This window comes from Myiozetetes cayanensis, unplaced genomic scaffold (genome assembly GCF_022539395.1).
Source record: "Myiozetetes cayanensis isolate MyiCay16 unplaced genomic scaffold, myiCay2020 scf1, whole genome shotgun sequence".
Lineage (NCBI taxonomy): Eukaryota > Metazoa > Chordata > Aves > Passeriformes > Tyrannidae > Myiozetetes > Myiozetetes cayanensis.
The window spans coordinates 72,674,492-72,698,533 of record NW_026086604.1 but is presented as its reverse complement, the minus strand read 5'-3'; positions in this window follow the sequence as shown (position 1 = coordinate 72,698,533).

Genomic DNA, 24,042 nt, shown 5'->3' with positions numbered 1-24,042 from the left:
AGAGCAAGGCTTTACTTGATAATAATTCTTTATCTAGTTCTATAGCTGACTGTTGTTAGTTTGGTCGGGCCAAGCCAAAATGATGATAATTCCAAGTCTAACAAAACTATTGTGTTGAATTAACCTGAAGGAAAAAAAGGTTCCCCTTCAATCTTATTTCTCCTATTACATTCTCTTTCACAATTTTGTCTCATAAATACCAGTGAATACTATCAGTCTCAGTGGCATACTACAAAAATAATTGTTTTTATTTAAATTAAGCCTTTTTCATTCCACCATGAAAAACTGTCACTGCCAAAATGCTGATCTGTCTAGCAATTTCTTGAAATTTTTTATTTCACAGAATCATAGAATCAGTCAGGTTGGAAAAACCCATGACCCAACCCTGTCAACTAGACCATGGCAGAAAGTGCACATCCAGTCTCTTCTTAAATACCTTCACTGTCGGTGACTCCACCACCTCCCTGGGCAGCCCATTCCAATGTCTGATCACTCTCTCTGTAAAGAATTTCTTTCTAATGTCTTACCTAAACCTCCCTTAGCAGAGCTTAAGACTGTGCCCTCTTGTCCTACTGCTGATTGCCTGGGAGAAGAGACCAACCCGCCACCTGGCTACAACCTCCTTTCAGGAAGTTGTAAAGAGTGATGAGGTCTCCCCTGAGCCTCCTCTTCTCCAGGCTGAACAACCCCGGCTCCCTCAGCTGCTCCAGTTGCTTCACCAGCCTCATTGCCCTTCTTTGGACACTCTCCAGTGTCCAGACACCTCAGTGTTCTTCCTAAAGTAAGGAGCCCAGACCTGGACACAGTACTAAAGGTGTGGCCTAACTAGTGCTGAGTACAGGGGCAGAATCACTGCCCTGGTCCTGCTGGCTGCACTATTCCTGATATATTTAATTTTTAAATTTTGTTTAATTTCACAATCAGAAGACAAAGAGTGTAAGATTTAAGGTAATTACACCATCATAAGAGAAGACAAGAATATGTTTAGCTATCCCTCCTCCATGTTGTTGCTAAGAGCTAAGGAGATCAAAGACTTAAATTAACAATACATTTTCCCTTCTGTAAAGTTCTGTGTGTAATACTGATTGTTAAAAAAGAACACAGCCTCTGTCTATTCAGTTAACATAGACATCAATGAAATACAAACAAATCCCTGGGAAACTCCAACTAGCTAAAATATTTTTTTTTTAGACAGTATTAATGTATTTTAAAAAGTCTTTCTTGTTATGTGAAACCAAATTAAGCAGTTTTGATTCTAATTAAACTTTGGCCTTTTTTGTCTTCTGCATGCATATATGGAGCACAGGTCTGTGCTCTTCCTGCAAAGCCTAACCTTACTTTTAGAGATCATGCAGTTTCTTTTACTCTTGATCTCCACATTCAGCCAAGCTGGTCTTCTTCCCCACTTGCTTGACTTAAGACACAATTCCATGCAAGTGGAATTGCCTACTCCTGTGCTTCTGAAAGGTGGTTTTTAAAGACTGCACAGCACTCTTGGACTCCTAAGCTCTCAAATGCATATTCCCAGAGTACTCTGCTCCCTTATTAGCTTGAAGTTTGCTCTCCTGAAGTCCAGGATGTTGTGCTTTTTTCTCATTACACAGAGAATTTTAAACTCAAGCATTTCATGATCACTGTGGTCAAGACAGAAACCTACCATCACATCTTTCAGTATTCACAGATAGTAAGTCCAGGAGGGCATCTTTTCTAGTTGGTATTCAAAGTACCTGAAACAAAAAATTATCTGCTACAAACTCCAAGAATTTCCAAGAACTGTGTTTCACAGCAGTGTGATATTCTCAATTAGGTCTGGGAAGTTGAAATTTCACATAAGGATAAGGGCTACTGATCCTGAAATTTCTCCTAACTGCCTATAGAACAAATTCATCACTGCTTGCATGCTGGCTGGGTGATTGGTAGTAAACACCCACTACTACACCTCCTTTGTTTTCCATTCCCCTAATATTCATCCAGAGGCTCTCAACTTCATCAATGCTAACTGTAATAATTAAATCTCTTCCTCACATATAGTACAACACCTCCAACTCACCTGCCCTACCTACTCTGCCTGAACAGCCTGTAGCTCTCTCCATCCTAGTACTCCAGATGTGGGACTCATGCCACTAAATCACACTGGTACCAATATCTTAACTCTTTTATGCATTTGTAAATACTAAGACCAAGATGACAGCTGAAATGAAATATTCTTTAGGCAAGTCGTACCAAGGACTGACAGAACATTTGAAGAAAGTCTCAAGACGAAGTGTAGAATATATCCAAACTATCCTTCCATAAAAATAATTAAGACTGAAATGCTTTGTCATTTTTTTCCCCTCTTCCCTGTAATCTTCATGTAATTACAGTTTTTTGAGTATTCCTTTTTAGCACAAATTAACCCTAATTTTAATGTTGAAGATATCTGCGCTTACTCTCAAAATATTATCTTAAACAATACCTTGTGTTGGTAGTTGTGTTTTGGGGCCAATATGTCATATGTATATTATCAACTAGTTTAGCACTTTTATCTGGTCAAGATGAAACAACAGGGTTTTTTTTCCCTGGTCTTTTGTTCCTTCTGGTAGATATTTAAACTTAAAAAAAAAAAAAAAAAATTAGACTTTGTAGGTCAAAGTGCCCAAAATATTTTAATGTATACTCTAGCTATTCATCTTTCACTTGCACAGAAGTGAATTATATATTCCTTGCATGTCTTTTCTCATTTTTTGTTCTTGAGAACATGAGAATTTCTGTCATTTTGAAATTCATATGTGAAGAACAATACTCTATGAAGTATCCAACTGCTTCTATTCTGAGAAAGAGGTTTGTTAATCTTACCTATACTATTCTTTTTCCTGTATTTACTTTATTTGAATTTCTTCATGTTGCAGTGATTGAATGAATGACATCACCTACTGTACAGCTTAAAAGAACACAACAAGAAAGGCAAGGGGAGAAAAAGAACTTCTGAGCTGTACCCCAAGAGAGTTCCTTAAAAGCCTGGCTGCTGGAAAAACAAGTAGGTGCTGTCAGTTCGTTTAGTGAATCTGCCTCTGACCTTCAGCAGAAAAGAAGGTTTTAGAATAATAGTCCTAAAGGCAGTTTTCAGATAGCGGATGCTATCCCTCCACTAGGCACAGAAAAATTATCAACAAGTTTTGTAATTAACTGTGACTCTCTTGTCACCAAATTAGAACATCAGAGGAGATCCATATCATAGCCGCACACATATATTGTCTGAAGAGGATGGTTGAAAGTTTAACTGTCCTGGGGTTTGAAAGGGGAGCTATCTTCCTATTTATTACGTCTAATTGCATGACAGGTAAGCCCTTTTCTTCTGGTGAAAATTCAGATGGAGTTATGTATCTTTTTTTTCTTAAAATAAAAAAAGATTAAAAAAAAACCCTAAACCAAAACAACAGCAAACAGTGAGAAGTTGTGTTAATCAGAACATACTATTTCAGAGGTTTTGAACCTTACCTGGAACTCAAAGAGAGGAAAGCAGAATATACTATATAACATAAGAAATAAATCCAAACAAACACAAAACTAAAGAGGAGTAAAGTCTCATTGTGAGTATCACACACCTTCAGGTAAAGAACTAGGGACAACAATGACTTATTGTAACCCCCTCATCACCACTATTCCTCCTGACAGATGCTGTCAAACTTAGGACCCAAAGGGACATTGAAATGGTAGACACAATACTGGAGAAAATGGACAGAGTCTAAAACCTGTGCCTAAAACAATTGTACATTTATGTTTTGTGAGGCTTTTCTGTATCAATTTGGACTGTGTTCAAATTATTGTTCATAGTTTTGTATCAGGTGTTGTATTATGATAAGCCTGTTAATATTTTACTTGAACTAAGAGCAAATTATTGGCTCTGTTTATAAGGTGTGGGGTTTCTGTGCCTGTACCAGGTTTTTAGGAAAATTTTGTAGAAGTTGAAATAATACATTCATCTCCCAGTGAAACACTAAAAATGTCGCCTAATTGTTCTGATGTAACTTATGGGGTAAATGAGGCTTATATGCCATTATATACAAGATCACGGAGTACCAAATACATAAAATAAGGACTCTGCTTGCTGTATACTAGTCAATAGTTACATATGAGGCTGCAGGAGTATGGAATTTTTGTAATAAAGCTTTCAAAGGATGAGAAAGCTTGTTGTGATGTGGAGAGGAAAAATATGAAACCCAAACACATATATTCCAATGTTATAGTAGCGTGGTAGATTGAAAAAGAATAAGATTCAGCATGCCTTGCACGATACAGACTGCAAGACATAACCATCACCTGGGAATCATGTAATGCATGGTTCAGCTATGGGGAAACTATATAAAAGGCCAAAACATCTATAGTGAAACATTGCTTATGACCTTAATTTAACATGGTAGGAGTTAAAAATTTTAGTCAAAATCATAACCTCTATGGAATAAGAGCATTCTTACGATTCAGTATTTTCATCACTCTCACCATCAAAACCAAGTCTGCATAGACCATTTTAAAGGTGTATTTCAAGTCTAGTCATAAGAATTATGTGGATACAGTTTCAACAGCTTGTGCCCGGAAAAACAGTGAAGATTGCATTGCTACTTTGACCTTTTCAGTATTCTGTGATTCAGACAACCACGTCTGTTCTTTACAATTGCATGACCCTGTGAGTAACAGCAAAAATCTCAAAAAGGTCAAGTCAGTATAGCAAAGTTCAGTTTGACAGAATAGGCTAGACATTCCAACCTAGCTAGAATCTGTACCATAAAAGCATTTAAAGAACCCCCTAAATACTGTAGGTAGCATCACAGTACATCTCCTGGAGTGTAAAACATCTTTTGGTTGAAAACAAAATACAGTCAAACCCAAGTAAGTGATTTGCAATCCCACAGAGAGCCTGTGATGCTGATCCAGGTAGTGGAACTGTATCCATGGGTTACACTTTTATAAACAGTTCCTCACCCTGCAAAAGCTTCCTTAGTAATAAATGGGGAGAGTGAGTTAAAAAAAATTGAACATGATAAAACAAAATAGCTTTTAAGATGAATTCACATTATGCTGGGTTCTAAGCATGGCTATTGCAGAACTGTCTTCTCTTAGTCTATTAGGGAAGTCCATTCTTAGACACTGAATTTATTTTTTTTTAATAGATCTATCCGTAAACCCTAAATGGGAACATACATATCAAGATCCTTATTCTTCATTATAATGCATTATAAATATACTTTCAGTCCAGAAGTAAAGATACAGTTACTCACACCTAAGGAAATGTGAGAGCTTGGCAAATTACACAAAAATCTCTACCTTTAATATTCACTCAAAATTTGAGTATCGATGCTAGAAACTAAGGCTGAAGAAGAGCTTCATTCTTGCTATCAGTAATGTCTACACAGACCTTGTGGATCCCGGAGACAAACCACTTGCTACTTGTATTTATATTTGTTACATAATTGAAGGCCAGAGAAATACAGATGGCATCAGACTTGAAGAATGAGTCTCAACACTCCCTAAGAATGACTTATCATGAGAGGATCTTTCAGATTGTCTAGAAGTTTTTGAGAGACAAAAGAAACATTGATGAGAATGTGAAATCTTGAAGTAGAATATACTTTTCTTCCTGGTTCCATCTTAAAAAAAAAATCTAAGGTAATGTTAGTAGCTATCTACATCAAATCCCTTAAACCTTTGGACAAGATTTCGTTCGGTAGAACTTGTATGTAGGAACTCTGTGACACTACAGAATATAAAAAGCACTGTGACAACTTCTGTTTCTGTGGTACTAGTGAGAGAAGGCATAAAACAATAAAATATTTTCTAGCTAGACATTTTCCTCTTTATCAGTGTATAGCATAGCTATCCTAGTAATAGCAGGTGTGAAAGATCTAAGAGCAAACCAGTGTTTCAGCTATCCTTCCCACATTCTGAAGTTTGACAGCTGCATAACATAGGCAAAGAGATTTCTCAGGTCGCTTGTTTTCAGAGAAATGTGTTTCAGCGTTTTGCTTTGATTACACCTATAGGTGCATGGGTTGAGATCCTGAAGAAAACAGCCTAACTGAATCTTGCTAATCTCACACTGAACCCAGGGATGTGGGTTAAATGTAGAAGTCAGAGACTTTTTTTTAAATCAAGTATAAACAATCTTTTATGCCAGCTGTTGCAAAGCTGAGTGACCTTTCTAGTGGGAAAGTTTTTTCTCATTTGCTATTTTCTCATTTCTTAAAGGCTTTCTTATTAGATGTTAATGTTAATAAACTCTTGCTTCTCTGTTTATCATTTATGGTACATCCATTGTATGTTTTGTTTTGTTAAAAATGTGTGGCTAACCAATAGAGAAAAGAACTGTCTATTCAATTTCTTGGATCATACAGATTTCTCCACAGGGAAGAAGGGACAGTAATTTATATATGAAGCATCAAGAAAGTACATCTGGGAGAAGTTTCTGGAAAGCAGTAAATAGGGAAAGGGAAAGGAAGAGAGAAAGAAAAAACTCCCAAGGCAACAGAAGAATAGAGCAGGGACAAGAAGAGACAAAGAAAGAGCTGTGAGGCTGACAGATGTGCAAAACTGGGCTTTTAAAAACCCTCCAGGGGCAAGTACTTGAAAGCTTATTTCTAATATTTCCAAGATAGATAGTAGTTTTCTCTCCATCAGTTATGGATTTAAAAGAAGAAACTTCTGTTCAACAGATGTTTCTGTCCTTGATACTTGAGGAAAATAATATCAGTTTCACACTACTGCAAACTAATTATGAGTAAAATTAGAATACAGGTTTAAGGCTAAACTAAGGAATAGCTAATCTAGAAGACAACTGAGGCATTTAATGATCTTCAAACTAGAAAGACCTATTCTATGAGCTGTTGGCCTTTCAGAGATGGTTAGAGTCATGTCCAGCTATTTTAATGGTAGAATGTTCTTGTAAAAACTCCAGCAGTAGCATTTCTCTCAACCTTGCAAGAACTCTCCCTTTCATAGAGTTTCTGTATATGATCCTTTCAGAGATTAATTTATCCAATTAGGTTCTTCAGGAAGTAATGTATTAAAGCATTAAGCATGGAATTTGAACCAGTTTTCCTCTGTAGGGAATTGCATGCTTATAATTGCTTTTTATTGAAAATAAAGAGAACCATCTTCTAAGAGCACCTGTCAGGCTGGGCACTGAAAGTATATTGGGAAAACAGAACACATTGCAGGATGAGAGAAACCAAGTATAAACAGGTATATTAAACCTGGATTTTATCAGTTAAGATTTAGATCTTCAGAAGTTTTTCTTTTATACTTAAAAGTATTCATTTATCATTAAAAAATAATTATCAGATAAGAAATTACCTTTGATAGGTCAGTTTAGAAATATGTTATTTATTAATAACTGGTAAGTTGACTATAATAATAACCAGAATTTTTGCTGCTGAGTAGAAAACAGTATGAAACAAAATATCTTCAGCATTTTGAAGAACTTTTTTTTTTTTTTTGGTAGGAAAAGATCTCTATAATGTTTTGTCAAAGTTAACAATTTACAACCTAATAACAATAATATATTGGTCCAATGAATTCCTGTGGATCAATTCCATTGTCCCATATATGAACATTCACCTCTAATATTGCACATCAGAGAAACAACAGATATATTTTGTTTACAAGCTGTTTAACCCCACACTGCTTGTGGGTGTAAACTTCTATACAAGGTAGAAACATGTAGGTATCAAGACAGCATAAGTACCCTGTAAAATTAATACAACAATACCCCCAAATCTATAGTGAGAAGTAAGCCTCTGGCAGGTAAAACCCCCAATTTTTATATAAGACTTGATATCACAGAAGTGGAATGTGAACAGAGTTTAAAACATATGCATAGTTGTAGGCATAAACAATACATACTGATTAGAGGACAAGAAGGCAAAACCAGAATATTCTGGTTTGCCAGCCAGAGGAGATGTTGACTTTTCTGGAGCAGATCTCTATTCTTAATATTTTTGTCTTGTAAAGATCTGGTTAGGGATGTGAAGGTTGAAAGCAGCCTTGGCTGCAGTGACCATGAGGTGGTAGACTTCAGGTTCCTGGTAAGATAGGGGAGAGCAAAAAGCAAGATCACAACTCTGGACTTAGCGAGAACAGATTCTGAGCTTCATCAAGAATGTTCCTGAAAGTGCTTTGTGGGATAAAGCCCTGGAGGGAAGAGGGGTCCAAGGAAACTGGCTGAAATTCAAGTATCAACTCTTACAAGTTCATGAGCAATCCATTCCAATGAGCAAAAGTAAAAATTGCCAGAAGACCTGCATGAATAAGCAAGGAGCTCCTAGCAAAACTCACACACAGCAAGGAATAACACACAAGGTAGAAGGAGAAATAGGTATGGACTACAGAAACACTGTTGTATCATGGCAAAGGCAGTAAGAAGGAATTCTATATATAGATAAGTAGCAGAAGGAAGACTAGGAAAAGCATGGACCAGTTGCTAAATGGCTTAGGAGCCTTGTTGACCCAGGATGTAGGAAAAGCTAAGGTAACAAATACCTTCCTCTCCTCTGTTTTTAGTAGCAGGAACAGTCTTCAGAAATCCAAGGACCAGAGAAAATCCAAGACTAGCTTGATAAACTTCTATGACTCTTGGTAGATGAGGCATTTTCTACTTTCTACTTAGAAAAGCTGGTTAAGTATGGGCTGGATGAGAGCAGACAATGAGATTAAAAATCTGCCTGGGCACAGTCCTAGTCAGCCTGCTCTGCATCCCTCTGCCTGAGTTTTTTTCCCAGATGACCTCCAAATGTCCCTGCCAACCTTATTCATTCTGTATGCTGTGAGCTCCTTCAGTGAGAAACTGAAGACCTCACCTATGTTTTCTGTTGTGAGTGATGTTGTTGCTTTTCTTCATAATCCTCTTTTTCAGATTAATAAAATCTATCAGGATTCTCAAATGAAAACCAGAAAAAAAATAGGGCAGTACCTCCCTGTTTGGACTCTTAGAGAAAGAATTAGATATTATAAACCAGTATTCTGTTCCCAGAGCTACCCAACAAAAAGAGTTGTTTCGGTGTGTTTTTTAACTATTTCTTAGAATACTTTTGTCATTCCTATTGTCAACTGCTTTCTTCACTGACCTGTAAATGTGTGTTCAAACTAAAACATACAATGGTCTTTTACCATACCGTGACTTCAGGATGGAACTATATTAAGGACTCATGCTGTGTGTGTTTGCAATTAAATATTTATTCTGGGTTAATAGCTGTTCTAGCAGGAAAATTGCCATGATAGTAGAATGATCTGATGGTGATTAAGAGTTTGAAACAAAAATCTGCCATATTAGATCTCTATCAAGAAACTAGCAAGCAGTTAGGTCAGAGAATAACACATAAGGTGCTTTACAGTGATGAACCTCCAGGTAACACAGCACTTATTAATACTTGGATAACTTTAGCAGTTTATGGAACAAACCAAAGAGTTTCCAAATAGTTAAATATATATATATATATATATTAAAAAAAGGTCAAAATTACTGAAAAAATTTTCCTACCAAGGTATGTTAAAAATATCAGAATAGGAAAATTGATATGGTTCCTTATGCTTCCATTTTTCCATGTGTACCAAAATCCTATTGAATGATACAACCATCAAAGGTCTTCTACTACAGCAGAAGCAGTAGACTGTTGTAAGGTTCCTAGCCACTGAAGATATTCTACTCAAAGACCATGACAAAAAAAATTATGCCCCAGGTTGTTCCCCTTCAAAATAAAGCAAGCAAACAAACTTATTTTTTCATCTGAAAATAAAAACTGTCTTACTCATGTTCTCTTGTGATAGGAAACTCAGATTGTTCCACAATTCACTGGAGAGACCCACCCAAATAAAGTCTTCTGCTGTACATGGAGTATGATAGGTAATTTCTCTGCAGAGTATGGCAGTCTGTACTGGTTCTCCCTACAAGAACAGTTAATTTGACCTTAAACTGAACAACACAAGGGGCCATCCTCTCTTCCCAATTCTCCTCATAACAAACTTCAGGAAAATTCTGTGTAGGCTGCTAGGAGACATACTTAGTGGTTCAGACTTGTCAGACTATTGGATCCAGAATGTCATGTAATCTCTACTGTGTTCTTTACTTTTAGCTTGGATTTCCACAACAGGTAGGAAACCTGATTTTTTTTAATATTTTCAAAGCAAAAGAACTAGTTGCAGCAAAAAACTTTAAAAATTAGTATTATCCATGTTTTAATTAAACACTGATAGTATTTCTTCACAAGTTAACAAATTTGTAATAAATACAAATAATATACATCTTTTAATAGTCAATACTAATCCTTTGTAAAACACCATGTCAACTATTAAAAAAAGACTTAATTTTTTATTAACTTGAACAATGATGACATTCAGTGTTGTAAAAAATAGTTGAGTTATACTTCCCATTTTGCCTGCAGGTGCCTGGAAAGATGTGCTCTTACATGTTTAGTCATATTTTTAAGGGAAGTACAAGAAAAGGTAGTTCTGTAATGTTAAGTGAAACAAAACTTTGAAGTGTTCAAAAAAAATCATGCATCTTAAATTATCCAACTGCATCTTCACTTTTATATTATTCATGAAGCTGGAAAAAACTCATATCATCTGAGAGCCTCTAATAATTTAGCATGCTTAAATTGCTTTTACTTACCAATAGCACTGAAAGGATAACTGTTTTCAGTTTTAAAATTGGTGTTGTCTTTGTTTTGTTAAACTTATTCATCTGGCCTGAACAGAATGAAAAAAGTAATGACAGTTTTATTTACCTCGTCACAGTCACTGATAAAGTGTGTCTGCACTAGGGAGACGTACAGTACTAATCCTGTATTGCTCTCCTGTAAGGATGTCCCAGAAGTCCTTTCCTTTGCCAGCAGCAAAGGTGTTCGTAGCAGAGAGCATATCACTACTGTGTCATTCAGTTCTTTGGCTTCCATGTTGCAGCATCTTCGATTCATGGTCAAATGACCACTTAGTTTGTAAATTAAATTTCACAGTCCATGTGGTTCACATTATAGCTTATTAGTCAAGAAACAATTATGTTATCGTGTGCACCACTGAGCTAGCACAAACAGAGACACTTATACCATGGCTTCAGAGCCAGCTTATGAAAAGCAATGGTGTGAATAACACAACTGTATCACAGATTCAGTGCTTTGTAAAGAGCTGGCCACCTACTACTGGCACCAAAGCTATGGAACAACATGTGGTGCAGTAAGAGAGCCTTGCTTTTAAAAAATGTACACTACTTTGATTTAAAAATATGGGGATTAGGGGGATAAGAGTAACCAAATTATTCTTAGTATATAAGAAATAGTCTTATCCTAAAGTAATTCTTGTGGAAATGCATAAATTACATTTAACCAAGATCTTTATGGCTATGCAGTTATGGATATACTTAGAAATACTATGAAACTGAGTAGTTTATTGTGAGCCTTGGTGAAAACTGAAATAGCACATAACAGCCTTCTGTAACAGCCTCTAGACCAGGCTTTTTTCTCTAATACTGTTTTTTTAAAGCCCATTCATGCCTGTATGAGATCTAATATCAGACCAAAAAAAATTTAGTTATTTCTTTTGAAGTACTGTAATTTTTTTTCTTTTACACTGATATCAAGTAAAAAAAAATTCATACACTGCCCTTCCTTTTTCTTAATCTATAATGGATAACAGTAGATTTTTATACCTGTTATTTATAATTTGCTTTTTCTTAAATGACTTCCAAAAGATGGTTCCTGGAATTACTTCTCCTGCCCCATTATTATTTTTTTTTTCCCCCCAGGATATACCCTTTCAGCAGCACAAGCTTGACGGATCTATACACATAAATATGTAAACACACAGATACATGTGTGCATATGCACACACACACACATACATACACACACCAACTATTCAAACCCTCTGGGTTCAGCTCCCTTTTGCTCTTTATGACCACCTTACTGACATTCAGATCACTGTACATATACAATGCATACATACACTGTGTATATACAGATAGAGTATATATTCCTATGTGTGTGTATATACACACAATGCATATGAAAATGCATAACTACACTACAGTAGAGTGATAAAAATGCTGCTTCCTTACTACAAGTAGGGTTTAAAACTTTAGAATGAACCAGTAAAGTCATCCACTAGTGATAAACAACTTCAATAAACTGAACAGTTACATGGGGATTCCTCAAGCTTGACACAGGTGACATACAGCCAGCTAAAATTTATTCTTAAACCAGACATACTCAAAATATGACCTTGAGAATATACTGATTCCTGCATAGGCTGCTAACAGCAGACAAACAATGTTACAAACTGCAACCTTATTAAGCTATCTCCGGGTCTGGTAGAAAAACTCCTAAGTGATCCCCTTATTTAAGAATCAACCCCAGTTGCAACTGATTGAATTTTAAAGAATTGGTTTTGTAAAACAAAGTTAATTTTAATAATTTCTGACATCACTACTGCTATTCTATCTGAGTACTTGAATACCTCTGGCAGATTGAACCTATCTAGCCATGCCAGCAGCCATCAATGTGAAACTCAGGATTAAGAAAGTTTAATATATTCTGGGCTGGCACCCTGGGTTTGCTCACATGTGTTTTACATATTTATAAGTTTATAAGACTTCAAAAAGTGCCAGAGATATCATTAACTTCTTTAGTAGTCATACTTTCAGAGTTACTCAAATAATTTCCCACTGGAATAAAGTATTCAACATTATAACATTATTGAATATCATGTTAGTGCTAAGATTAATTTGAAAAATTATTTTGGAACCTCTTTAATCTTTCAGATATTCTGCAGAATGATGTGGGAAGGGAAAACAATATTCAAGAAAACAACAACTGAAAAAATCCATTACTTTTTTTGTGCAACTTTAACTGCACTGATCAGCCAAATTTTAAATCTGCATTACTTTATTTATATTTCAAATTCAGGTCTTCCAGGATTTCTTCAACTGTTATAATTCAAAGGTTTGTAAGAAATTATAGAAGATCTGATGATTTCTCAGGAAGAAATTAGAAAAACATCACAAAGCATTGTTTCAGAATCCTATATTTTTTTCCAACGTTAAATGATTGTGCTGCAGTGTTTATTGTTGCAGTGATCTTACAGTATATAAGAGAAATCAGAAGTTTTTAATGTTGTTTAAGTGAACATGCTTTCAAAATGGCTTTTGTAGCTCTTTTGCTCATTCACTTTCTTCTTCCCAAGGTTCTTAGTGTTATCTCTACTTTGGAATGCCAGAGAGATAACTAAAAGTTTCCTCATTGACTTTGATAGCTTTGTCTATTGGTTGTTAACCCCTTATTGTCACTGGTGGGTTTGTGAACATTTGTGAACTTTTGATTGGTTGTTTTGTAATCCCCTTGAAGCCTATATGTGACCCTAGCCAAAATAATAAGCTCTCTCCTCTGCTGGTCTCCTGTGGTCTCTGTGGACAGAGGAGGGGAGGAGGAGACCACTTTCCCCTCCAGGTAACAGGCAAAAACCCCTAGTCCTGGAGCCCCCACCCTTTCCCATTTCAACTTTGTCAGTTTATCACTTCTGAGTACTTAGGAACATGCTGAAATCTGAGTGCAGGAGCCCTACAATTGCGCATAGGAACCCTCAGTAATTCAAGGAATATAGAAAGTTTGATTTTTTGCATACTAAACAATTGAATTTTTCATACTGTCTTTTTCAACCCCAAATTTGGTTGCAACAGAAAGTATTTATCTACATGTCAAAGACTTATGAATACCCAGAAACACAACACATGCTTACTTTAGTGAGATCATTATACTGTTTTTTTCCAACAAATAACAGTTCGCTTTGAAGAATTAATTAGATCAGTATAGAACTTTTCACAGCAAGCATGTAAAACTCTGCTTCATGGACTGAGCAATCAAATTCTAAAGTGAAAAAATTCAAAAGGCTATTCAAGTGTTTTGTAATCCCCTCTGGCTCTGTTTTCCTTTTTTTTTTTCTTTTTCTTTTCTTTTTTTTAGTTAGTTATACACATTAAGTACTAGATGTAGCTCTGATCTAAGCACAGTTGCCTTCATATTTCCAGATAACATATCCATGGCGGGTTCTGAGGCCTGTGTAATCCAGTGTACTTTAACAAAGCTTTAGCAAGAGACATCTCAGTAAGAGCAAGGGACTGTGCTACATTTCAGTGCTGGGTGAAATACCTCTAGCTTTCAACACAACAGCTATTTGAAAGAGAAAGTAACATTTCTTCTCTCACAATGCATGAGAGTACAAGCCCCGAAGTCTGGAAAATGCTATCAAGGGACTCCCAGTTGCCAGATTTCAACCAGAATACTAATTTTACTGCAATCAGCTGCCAGCATCTGTGGTTCTTATACAAAAAAAAGGGTTTGTACAATGTTTCTCCACAGACTGAAACAAAACATATTCTTTATCTTAAATTAGGGGTACTGAAATATGAAGCAATAAAGCAAATGCTTTTTAAGAGAAAATTTCTAGAGTTTTAGTTAACAGCACTGTTGTAGCTTAGAGCTATTGATTACTTTGCTATTTTGTAAAAAGAGTTGAGGTTTTGAGGGATTATGAATGTGATTTTTCAAAGTTCATCTTCCTATTTTTCTTTTTTAATAGTGGTCTGGGTCCTAGAGAAGCAGAGACTTCACTTCCTCTTTTCTGTCCCTAAAATATAGCTGCTTGTGATTCCAAATAATTTGAAGCAACAGGAACAACACCCAGTTAGAAATATATCATGAAAAGTTTAGTCAGCACTACAACCACTGTGTTTCCTGTGAAGCTCTGTTGCTGTGTGCTTTAACATCTCAGAGAGGTATTTGAATTTTAGAAGTATCAGAATCACAGAATATTCTGAGTTGGAAGGGGCCTACAAGGATCATTAAATCCAACACTTAAGCAAATGGCCCTTGCTTAAGATTCTTTTCTAAATGGAATGGTAGATTACTTGATACACTTAATTATTTCACAAACTAGGCAAGAGTGCTAGATACAGGAAAGCAAGTCTTTAAGTGTGCAAGCAGTTGAACTGGAGTAAGCAAAATAGTGGCAGGGCTTGTCCTTTGTTCAAGGACAGGGAATAGAACAGAAGACAAAACAGCAAGTGTGGTTACATTTAAGAAAATTATCATGCCACATGATACTTTCTGAATGAAGTGGTTTTTGTTTGTTTCTTGCAACTCGTTTTTCTTCCCTACAGCTGTGTATTTGACTCTTAGATTTATTACTGATGATGCTTCCAGAACACAGGTTTCCTGGAGAGTATATGAGCAATAGTATTGCAGTTCATCTTAAAATACATTTATCATAATTGTGACATTATGTCTAGCAATAGTAGGGAACTAGACTCACTGATTCCAACAACACATTTGGTTCAACTAGATCCCAGGGTGAGGCAATTAAAAAACCCATCTTAAACCTCTTTCAGTTTGGGTGGAAAAAGAAAAGCAGTGAAAATGATGCCTGCAGCACTTTCTGATAGAAACATCTTGGCTACAGCTACTGAAGGTACTAAAATACATTGGCACTTCTTGTAGTATTCTTCTAAGGCCAAGTGAAAATCATGTTCTTCAAATGTCCTGCTGGCAAAGTGTTTTCAGATTAGCACATCTCTAAACCAGAGCTAGGAATAAACTGGGTCCACCATAGTCACCTGGATTTATACAAAGTTTGTATATATACTTCCAGATGGACCAAAAAAAAAAAAAAAAAAAGCATAAAAGAAAGACAAATCAGAAAGAAACGATAAGGAAATTGTTAATTTAAATATTTATATTATCACTATCAGGTGCTGCTTACTCTTTGTGTAGACGAGTATTACATCTGGGCATTCTCAAAAGGTATAGGCATTGTTCAGCAGTCGTAGAAATAGGAGATAGCACCTAAGGAACAAGGTAAAAAACCCACAACCCTCCCCCTCACATCCATTTAATATCCTACCTGAAAACTCCTGTTGCTAGATTTTAATTATGAATAGAAGAATAGATAACATGGTAAAAACCTCCTGGGACCAGCTTTTACAAGCTGTCTGGCATGTGTGAAATTTTGAGGTGTCTCAGTAGCTTGAAGACTTCAAAGCCCGGTTCAGTTTTCTCCAAATAAAAACCTATCCCAGCCTAAACTAAACAAACGTGTGTTTACCAAGCAGTTATGTTGTTCAGTTTATTTTGATAGTCTGTCAGCAAGACAGTGCCAACCACTTCTGAGGCTGCTTGTATGCCTTCATAGGCTGCCAGAATTTCCATTCTCTATCTCAGTTCTTGGCTCAATTCATCGAATCTGCATAATTCAACATCTTGTTAAGTCTTCAAGCAGTTTTGCAAATTACCAAGCCTCTCACCGAAAAACTATAGCAGCTATATTGAAAACAACAGCATTGCTGCATGAAGGTTAAATTTACTAGCAACTAAACAAACAAAAAGGCCACTGAGATATCTGTATATTTACAGAAAAGAAGTGTTAGGTTTTGCCTATAATGCTATGAACATCATGTCAAAACAATACAAAACAATACGAAGAAATATTTATAAGCAATATAGATATTCATGCCCAGTGAAAGGCAAATGAAGCTGAGTTGGGGGCAACACCCATTCTCCCTGTTATCCTGTGGAAACTGGGCAGAGGAATGCCCCCACAGCCACCTGAATGCCTTTGCCTGGAGGCAGACGCAAAAGGCAATAGGGAAGCAACAGGCAGAGCCCGGGATGGGACTGCTTCAATGTAAGATATTATGCTATTAGAGAGCGTGAAGATGGAGAAGGGCCTTGAGGGAAAGCCATATGCAGAATGGCTGAGGTCACGTGGTTTGGTCAGTCTGGAAAAGAGGAGACTGAGGGGACACCTCATTGCAGTCTTGAACTTCCTCATGAGGTGGAGGGGCAGACGCCGATCTCTTCGTTGTGGTGACCTGTAACAGGACCCAAGGCAATGGCTTCAAGTTGTCTCAAGGAAGGTTTAGGTTAGACATTAGAAAAAGGTTCTCCACCCAGAGGGCGGTTAGGCATTGGAAGTCACCAGGGAGGCACCAAGTCTGACAGAGTTCAAGAAGCACTTGGAACATGGCGTGACTCTTGGGGATGGTCCTGTGCAAGAGTTGGGCTTGATGATCCTTGTGGGTCCTTTCCAAATCAGCATATTCTGTGATTCTTCTGGTCAGAATGCTACAATTACACTGGCAAAACTGTACTAGGGTCAGGCTCTCAGTCTGAATGTAAGTGTTTTGAGGGTCATGGGAAATATGCTACAGGTATGCAGGGTAAAAGGTGTTATGCAGGGTAAAACCCTGTTATGCAGGGTAAAAGCTGAGACAAAATCCAATTCAACATTTGAAGAATTATCTTTCCCTTTTGTCTTATGTTTTGATAATTTAAACATCTTCTGCTGTTGGTGAGGAAGATAACTAGATTAGAAATCTTTGACTTGTTAAGAAGCTGTTCATTGCAATGATTCTTGTGAGCTGATGATAGCACACAAATTTAGTGTGGTTATTGTTCTCTGCACTGATAGTTAAAAAATTGAGTAAAAATTAAAGTTCCACGTGGTTATAGAATGACTTGACAGTGCTTTGAAACACACAGTGCTTTCTGACATTAATTGTTAGAAATACTGACTTCTTCCTTATGACAAAGTTGTTCCAAGAACAGGAAGAAGTGATCCATGGCTGGCAGACAGTTTCTAATGCCACGCTAAACTGTGCCATGGGTCTTAAGAGTAGATAGTGCCTTACTAGATTAAAGAGAGCATTTAAGATGGCCTTTATTTTTCCATGAGGAGTCCAGAGGCTGAACTTCCATTGTTCTCTACAGTGTGCTGAGTGGTATTTGAAACTTTAAAGCATTGTCACTTACTTTAGTGTTTTCTTTAAAAGTAGTATGAAATCATAAAAAACTGAAGTGTATTTGATTTGACTGCTGTTACAGCCTTAGCTGACCTGCAGTACTTACAAATAACTTAATTAGGTGTTTCTGAGCATGGATTTAGGTGCAGAGGTTCAGATCCACATAAGTATTTAGGCACCTCAGAAACTACTGTTCAGTAGTGGTACCAAAGCTATTTTCTTCCTAGTGAATAAGAATGTTTTTATGAATGTTTTTCGCTAGCACAGGATAATAAGAATTAATACATAAATATTAACAGCTGGCTTTTGTCAGATAGCATTAGTTTATGAAAAAAACCTGTTTCTGACAAATTCAGACTGATTTGGCTATGCTTGAATCTAAGCATATTACTCGTTAGCCAGTTTCAGCATATTTTAAACCCTTGGAACAGTTATGTATTAATACTAATGTCTTGGGAAGCTTTGAGAGAGTTAATGCTTTATCATTGCAAAGAAACTTTGGTGGTTTTATATAAAATTCCCACATATCATTCATGATTTTTCAATTCCATGGTTAAGGTAGCTATCCTAATTCACATCAATAGTACCTGGAAAGAGTTAAGAGAAAAGGAGGTTTATTGTGTGTGAGGAAGAGTTGCTCACTGTTGACATGATGATTTTATCTTTCATGTTCCTCATGAGTCTTTCAGAATGCATAACCACCTGTTATTCCCCTTTTCACTCCAAAATGGTTAAATATGTAAAAGCTTGCATGAGCCATGTTCAGAATTGAAAATTATGGATGTTTTCTGAAGTAATAGTTGTCTTGTTAACATCTTTCTTATATTTAAATCAATATTTTTATAAAAAATTTTAATTCTTGATCTAATGGATTAAATTATTGAGAATAATTATTGATTTTTTCAAGTTCATTCTAAAGCTAGAGAACGCTGAGAAAAAAGCTCTTTAAGGTAAAAAAATAATACACATAGGAAGTTGTCAGATAATTTAATCTCTGAAGTATATTTGTATATTAATAGCTTTATATCAAGTAAGTATTATTATATATGAAAAAATGTTTAGCAACTGAAGGAAATGTTACTGTATTTTTTGATAAACAAAGAAATATTATCTAATAGTTATCTGGAAGAAATATGGCTGATTTTGTATTAAAGTTTTAAATGTGTTTTTTGTTTTGTTTTGTTTTGTTTTGTTCTGTTTGTTGATGGTGGGGTTTTCTTGTTTACTTTTAAATTGAAAGTCAGGTTACACTTTCAAAAATATCTTAAAATTTTGTTTTGAAATGTTTAATTCAGGAGCCTGAGGACACTGTTAGCAGTTTCTGTCCCTACCTACCTTTACCCTGGGTCTTTCACCCTGCTAGCATTGCCCAAGACCCCATTTAGCCCAGCTTGGGGTTTTCACTCCCTGTCCTAACAATGCTGCAGCAGTGTTGATCCTAAGCCGTGTTTCTAGCCTGTCATTTGGATTTCATGCCTTGAACTTGGTCCTGGCCTGATCCTGCACCATTGCCTGATGCTCCTCGGTCTGCCAACAGGACCCGTTGCTGTCCCCCCAGTTCTGCTCCTCTGACCGAGCCCATTGGTGAGAGCACTGCCCATCTACATAACAGCCACTCTCAGTCCCCAGCTCATGGACTTGTGGAGCAGCTCCATTCTTGCCACTGCACAACAATTTAGAAATTCGTGGAGTGATTTTTAATCTAACATAGCCCAATAATCCCTTGATGAACTTCAGATATCTATAGAAATTAAAGTAATTCCAGAGTAATATACATCAAATAGGATTTCCAATACATCAATGGATGGGAATTCTGTATTTACACTATCATGATGATTTATGTTTTATTAATTTTATTGATTTCCTTTTAAATGGGCCCTTTACATTATCTTTAGCTCACTTACTCAAACAAGTCCCCATTTTCCAACTAATAAATATATTTTTAAATTCAAGGGCAGTTTAAAGAAGGAATATAAGACATTTTAGTTAGTTGAAGCTTAAAGAGTTGTATGAATCCAATACTCTGTTTAGTAACCAATACCAACCACTTTATTAACTGCACTTTACACAGCTTTGGTAATGAAAACCAGAAAACTTGTCCCAACACAAGCTGGCACTCTCTAATGGTAACAAAAGCGTTAGGAAGCTCCATTCTCTAGAGAGCTTTAATGGCTGTGGTTGGATATTCCATTTGTTTGATTTGTTCTAGTTGACACTGAACTTTCTCACGTAAGTAGTTATCTGAGAAGCCTTAAGAATGGCATAGGAATCATAGCTGGAGTTCCAGTGTTATAATATATATAACTCCAGCAGAGTCTCCAGCTGGTAACATAATTAGGGAAGAAGTAAAATGAAGTTACTCAGACTTGGCTGTAAATTATCAGACCCTGTCTCCTCTGAAAGATATGTCAAAAATATTGAGTCCCCCTTTAATGGTGGAATCATTTATCTGTTGTAATCAATGGCAGCTTCAATTAACAGTGCCTAACAACCTAAAGTTTCAGTTTTGTCAGTTAACAGTTGTGCATGAAGATACCCCAAGGTTTCAACATCCAAAGCGTATGAAAGCAATTGAATTTCCTACAAAATATCTATAGAGCTTTCAGCCACATCCTCACAGTTCTGCTTCTCTTTTAACTATGGCTTGTCTTGAGGCAATAGTGAAAAGGAAGATATATAAGTGATCCCACTAGTTTTGTATGGGCATCTATATAAAATTTTCTTCAGACCATCCCAATTAAATAAGAGCAAAACAAAATGTGGTTTTGAAATTCCCTGAGAAGTCACATTAGTACTTCAGAGAAACCCGAGGCAAGTTATTTTGAGTGAGAATAGGAAGCAAATCTTTTGCCTAGATAAGAGGTATTGGAGTGTCATATTTTACTTTGAGTTCACGATATAATAGTCAATATTTCAGAATTAAATATTTGGCAACAAATTAGTTTAAGATGCATGCACTATGTCACATCTCTATATTAAATCTCAGTGATGTAACTGACATTTAAAAACATATTTTGTATCTCTTAAAAATATTATGATTAAAAACCTCATATTTTTGTTTGTTTAACAAACAAAATTTAGCTGATAACACTAATTTGCATTTTGTACTATGAACTGTGTGCATATCCTACAATGACACTGATATTTTCTGTATAATGTTCTCTTACTCTTTGGAATAATTTATTTTCTTTTTGAATCAGCACTCACTGTACTTTGGAAGAGTGGGACATTCTCAGAATTACATAGGCAATAAAAATTCAAGGTCTTGAATTCTTGCATTTTGCTTTAGTCTCAGTGATGGAGTACATATGGAGTTAATGATGCACAATGCCATTACCTTAGGATGGATGAAGCATGAAATATTCAGCAAACTCTTGTCTACATCTCCCAGCTGACACACAAACACCAAAATATTTCAGTCCTGGCTACCACAAAGTAATCTCTAGATTATACAGAAGAAAAGATAATTTTAGGTTCCTACTGGGAAGAAGAATATGTCTGCCCTGTTTTATATGGTTGCCTTCAGAAAATAGAATAAATGGCAAGAGGTTACAGATTAGGCAGCAGAGAAAGGAAAAAAAAAAAAAAAAAACCAAGTTCTTAAAGTGCTGTTAACATTCAGAAAAACAGAGAACGACAATACCTTCAACGGGTGCTCCTGGGATAGATCTTGCTTTCTGAGAAGAAAATCTGAGAAGAGCTCTGATAGAATGTCTTGTCCATCACTGTAAGTTGATCTCAGAATTACTCTCTTCACAGGAATCACGGGGCCCACAGTATCACTGAAACTCTGTCAGGTCAGACTATGGTACTTACAAGCAGATTGATGCTTTATCCTGAATCTAGACTGAGTCCTGTCATTCTGACATATAACTGCTAGGTCTCTCAAAAACCCATGAATATAGACCAGAAACAATGACTAGGTGGAATCAAGATCCTAAAGATGGTAGAGCAAGCTGACCTGTGCTCTCTCCTGTGTCCCTCTCCTGTGAATATCTGTCATCAGCCACATGTAAATATTTGGTGAGGAAATTCCTTCATTTCCTCCCATCTAGACACACACAATTATCTTTTTCAATTGCTTTTATCATCTTTTTGAGACACAATCTTGAGTGCAAATCCAAATACTAAGGTAAATAAAAGGCAGTACAATTCTTTCCAGTATGTTGACAGAGGAAAGTTCTATTTCTGTAAGCATTATCTAAGATAATATAAACAAGCCTACCAATACTTATTTTTATGCATAAAATTGAGTGTTTCAATAAATAAGAGACATTGAATTCTACTGGAATACTGTTCTAGTGTTCCAAAGGATTTTTGTGCGTGGTCTGTAGGGTCTATGACTCAGCTGCAGGCAGATAGACCTGCAGTCCCAACAGCCTGTGGAACAGTTAATTCACTTGCACTGCCTTCTCTGAAGACAGCAGAACACATTAAGACAAGTAGCAAACTCCAGGTCTGAGGGTTACTCACTCCAGAGCTGCAGTTACAAATCACACAGGTAAACAAAAAATAACAACAGAGAAAACAAACTCCTAGCTTATGCACAGATGGGGAAGCCCTTGCCTTCTTCAGCTGACCAACCAAAATCCTAAATCACAGAGTGGTTGCAGTTTGCAGTGGTGCAAATAAGCAATTAGAGAACAGTATGAATTTTCCTGCTACACTTTTGAGATTACAGTAAATTTTACTCCTAGATATTCTTCTCCCAGACTTAATATTCCACCTTTGAGATGACTCCTGTCCTGCTATTAAGTTCTTTCCCTAATAGGCAAATGGCATCTTGAAAAAATTTAGGCTCTTTCCTTTTGTTATTTAATTCAGATGATCAATCTAGCACTCTTACTCATAGGTTAAAAAATTTTGTTGTTTACTTTTTTTTCTTTTGAAAGCTATGTTACCAATAAACACACTGCTATAATCTGCTAAGTGTCATTTGGGGTCATACTGTCATTTAGGTATTAATGCATCATTCTGCTCAATCAAAATCCCAGGCAATATCAGATGATTTCAAATAAGTAAATTGGTATTAAACACTATAATTTTCACATGTGGAATATCTAAGAGAACCCAGACAGTGAACATTGGACTATTGACAATCTATTTCTAATAATTCCACTAGACTCTTCAAGCACATTCTATCTGGTTTGGTCAGTTACTCAATTCCTGCTTCCCATCCTTCTTGTTACTCAGAAACACACTTAAAAAAGACTCAATGTCTTTCACAGCACTTTTCTGATGAACTAAATAAGTTGCTCAAGGTCAGGTTGGATGGGGCCCTGAGCAACTGGTCTACAGAAAATTCCAACTCCCCTGTGTCAGAGGAGTTGGAATTAGATGAACTTTAATGCCTCTTCCAACACAAACCATTCTATGACTGGATTGTCTTCTGTGAGAATTTGTATTGCAACCCATAGACTGCTGGTATAGCATTATTAATTGGGAAGTTTGAAAAGTTCTGAAACCTATTTTATGTGAATGGTACATGATTATGGCATAGTTGGGTGATAGCCTCATTTTCAGAAATTTTTAGATACAGGTTTTTTTAATTTTTAAATAGCTACATGAAATTATTATGTTTCAAGAGATCTTTCATAATGATTCTGTCAGTTGTTTGGATTTTGCTAAACCATATAATTTTTAAACATGTTTTGTCCATGAACAGTCAAATATTATCAATCTGAGAAGAACTACGTTAGTAAGAAAACTCTGGTTCTTAAAAGGTCGCAATATTTCCTAAATAAAATGTTCAGAAGTGACAAATGATGGTGTCAGTTTGTGTCAGGTTTAAAAAGTTGTTTTCCAGGAAGGGAAATAGGAATGTTTATTTAAACATTACACATCAGATGAAAACTCAGATAGGAAATTCAAAACTCAGTAGTATTTTCTAAAAAAAAAATATGTGATTTCACATATAGAAAAAATGGTCAGAACGTCAAGTCTGTCCGCATGATTTTTAATGCCAGTATTAGTCTAATGTCTAAACAGGTCAACTTTGAATTCTCACAATATTTGTATTATTTTTATTTCAACATATGCTGCTTAATCCAAGTATATTATTTAAAACCATAGTTTTCCTTTTTTCTCCTTTTTTTCTTTTTTTTAATTTTATTTTCACTACAAAAGCAGAGTTTCAAATCCTTTGAAAAGTAGAGTCCTTTAGTCTGTAATAAGTGAGGGTTGTTTTTTTTTATTTCTCCTTTAAATTTATTTTGAATGGAACATTAGTT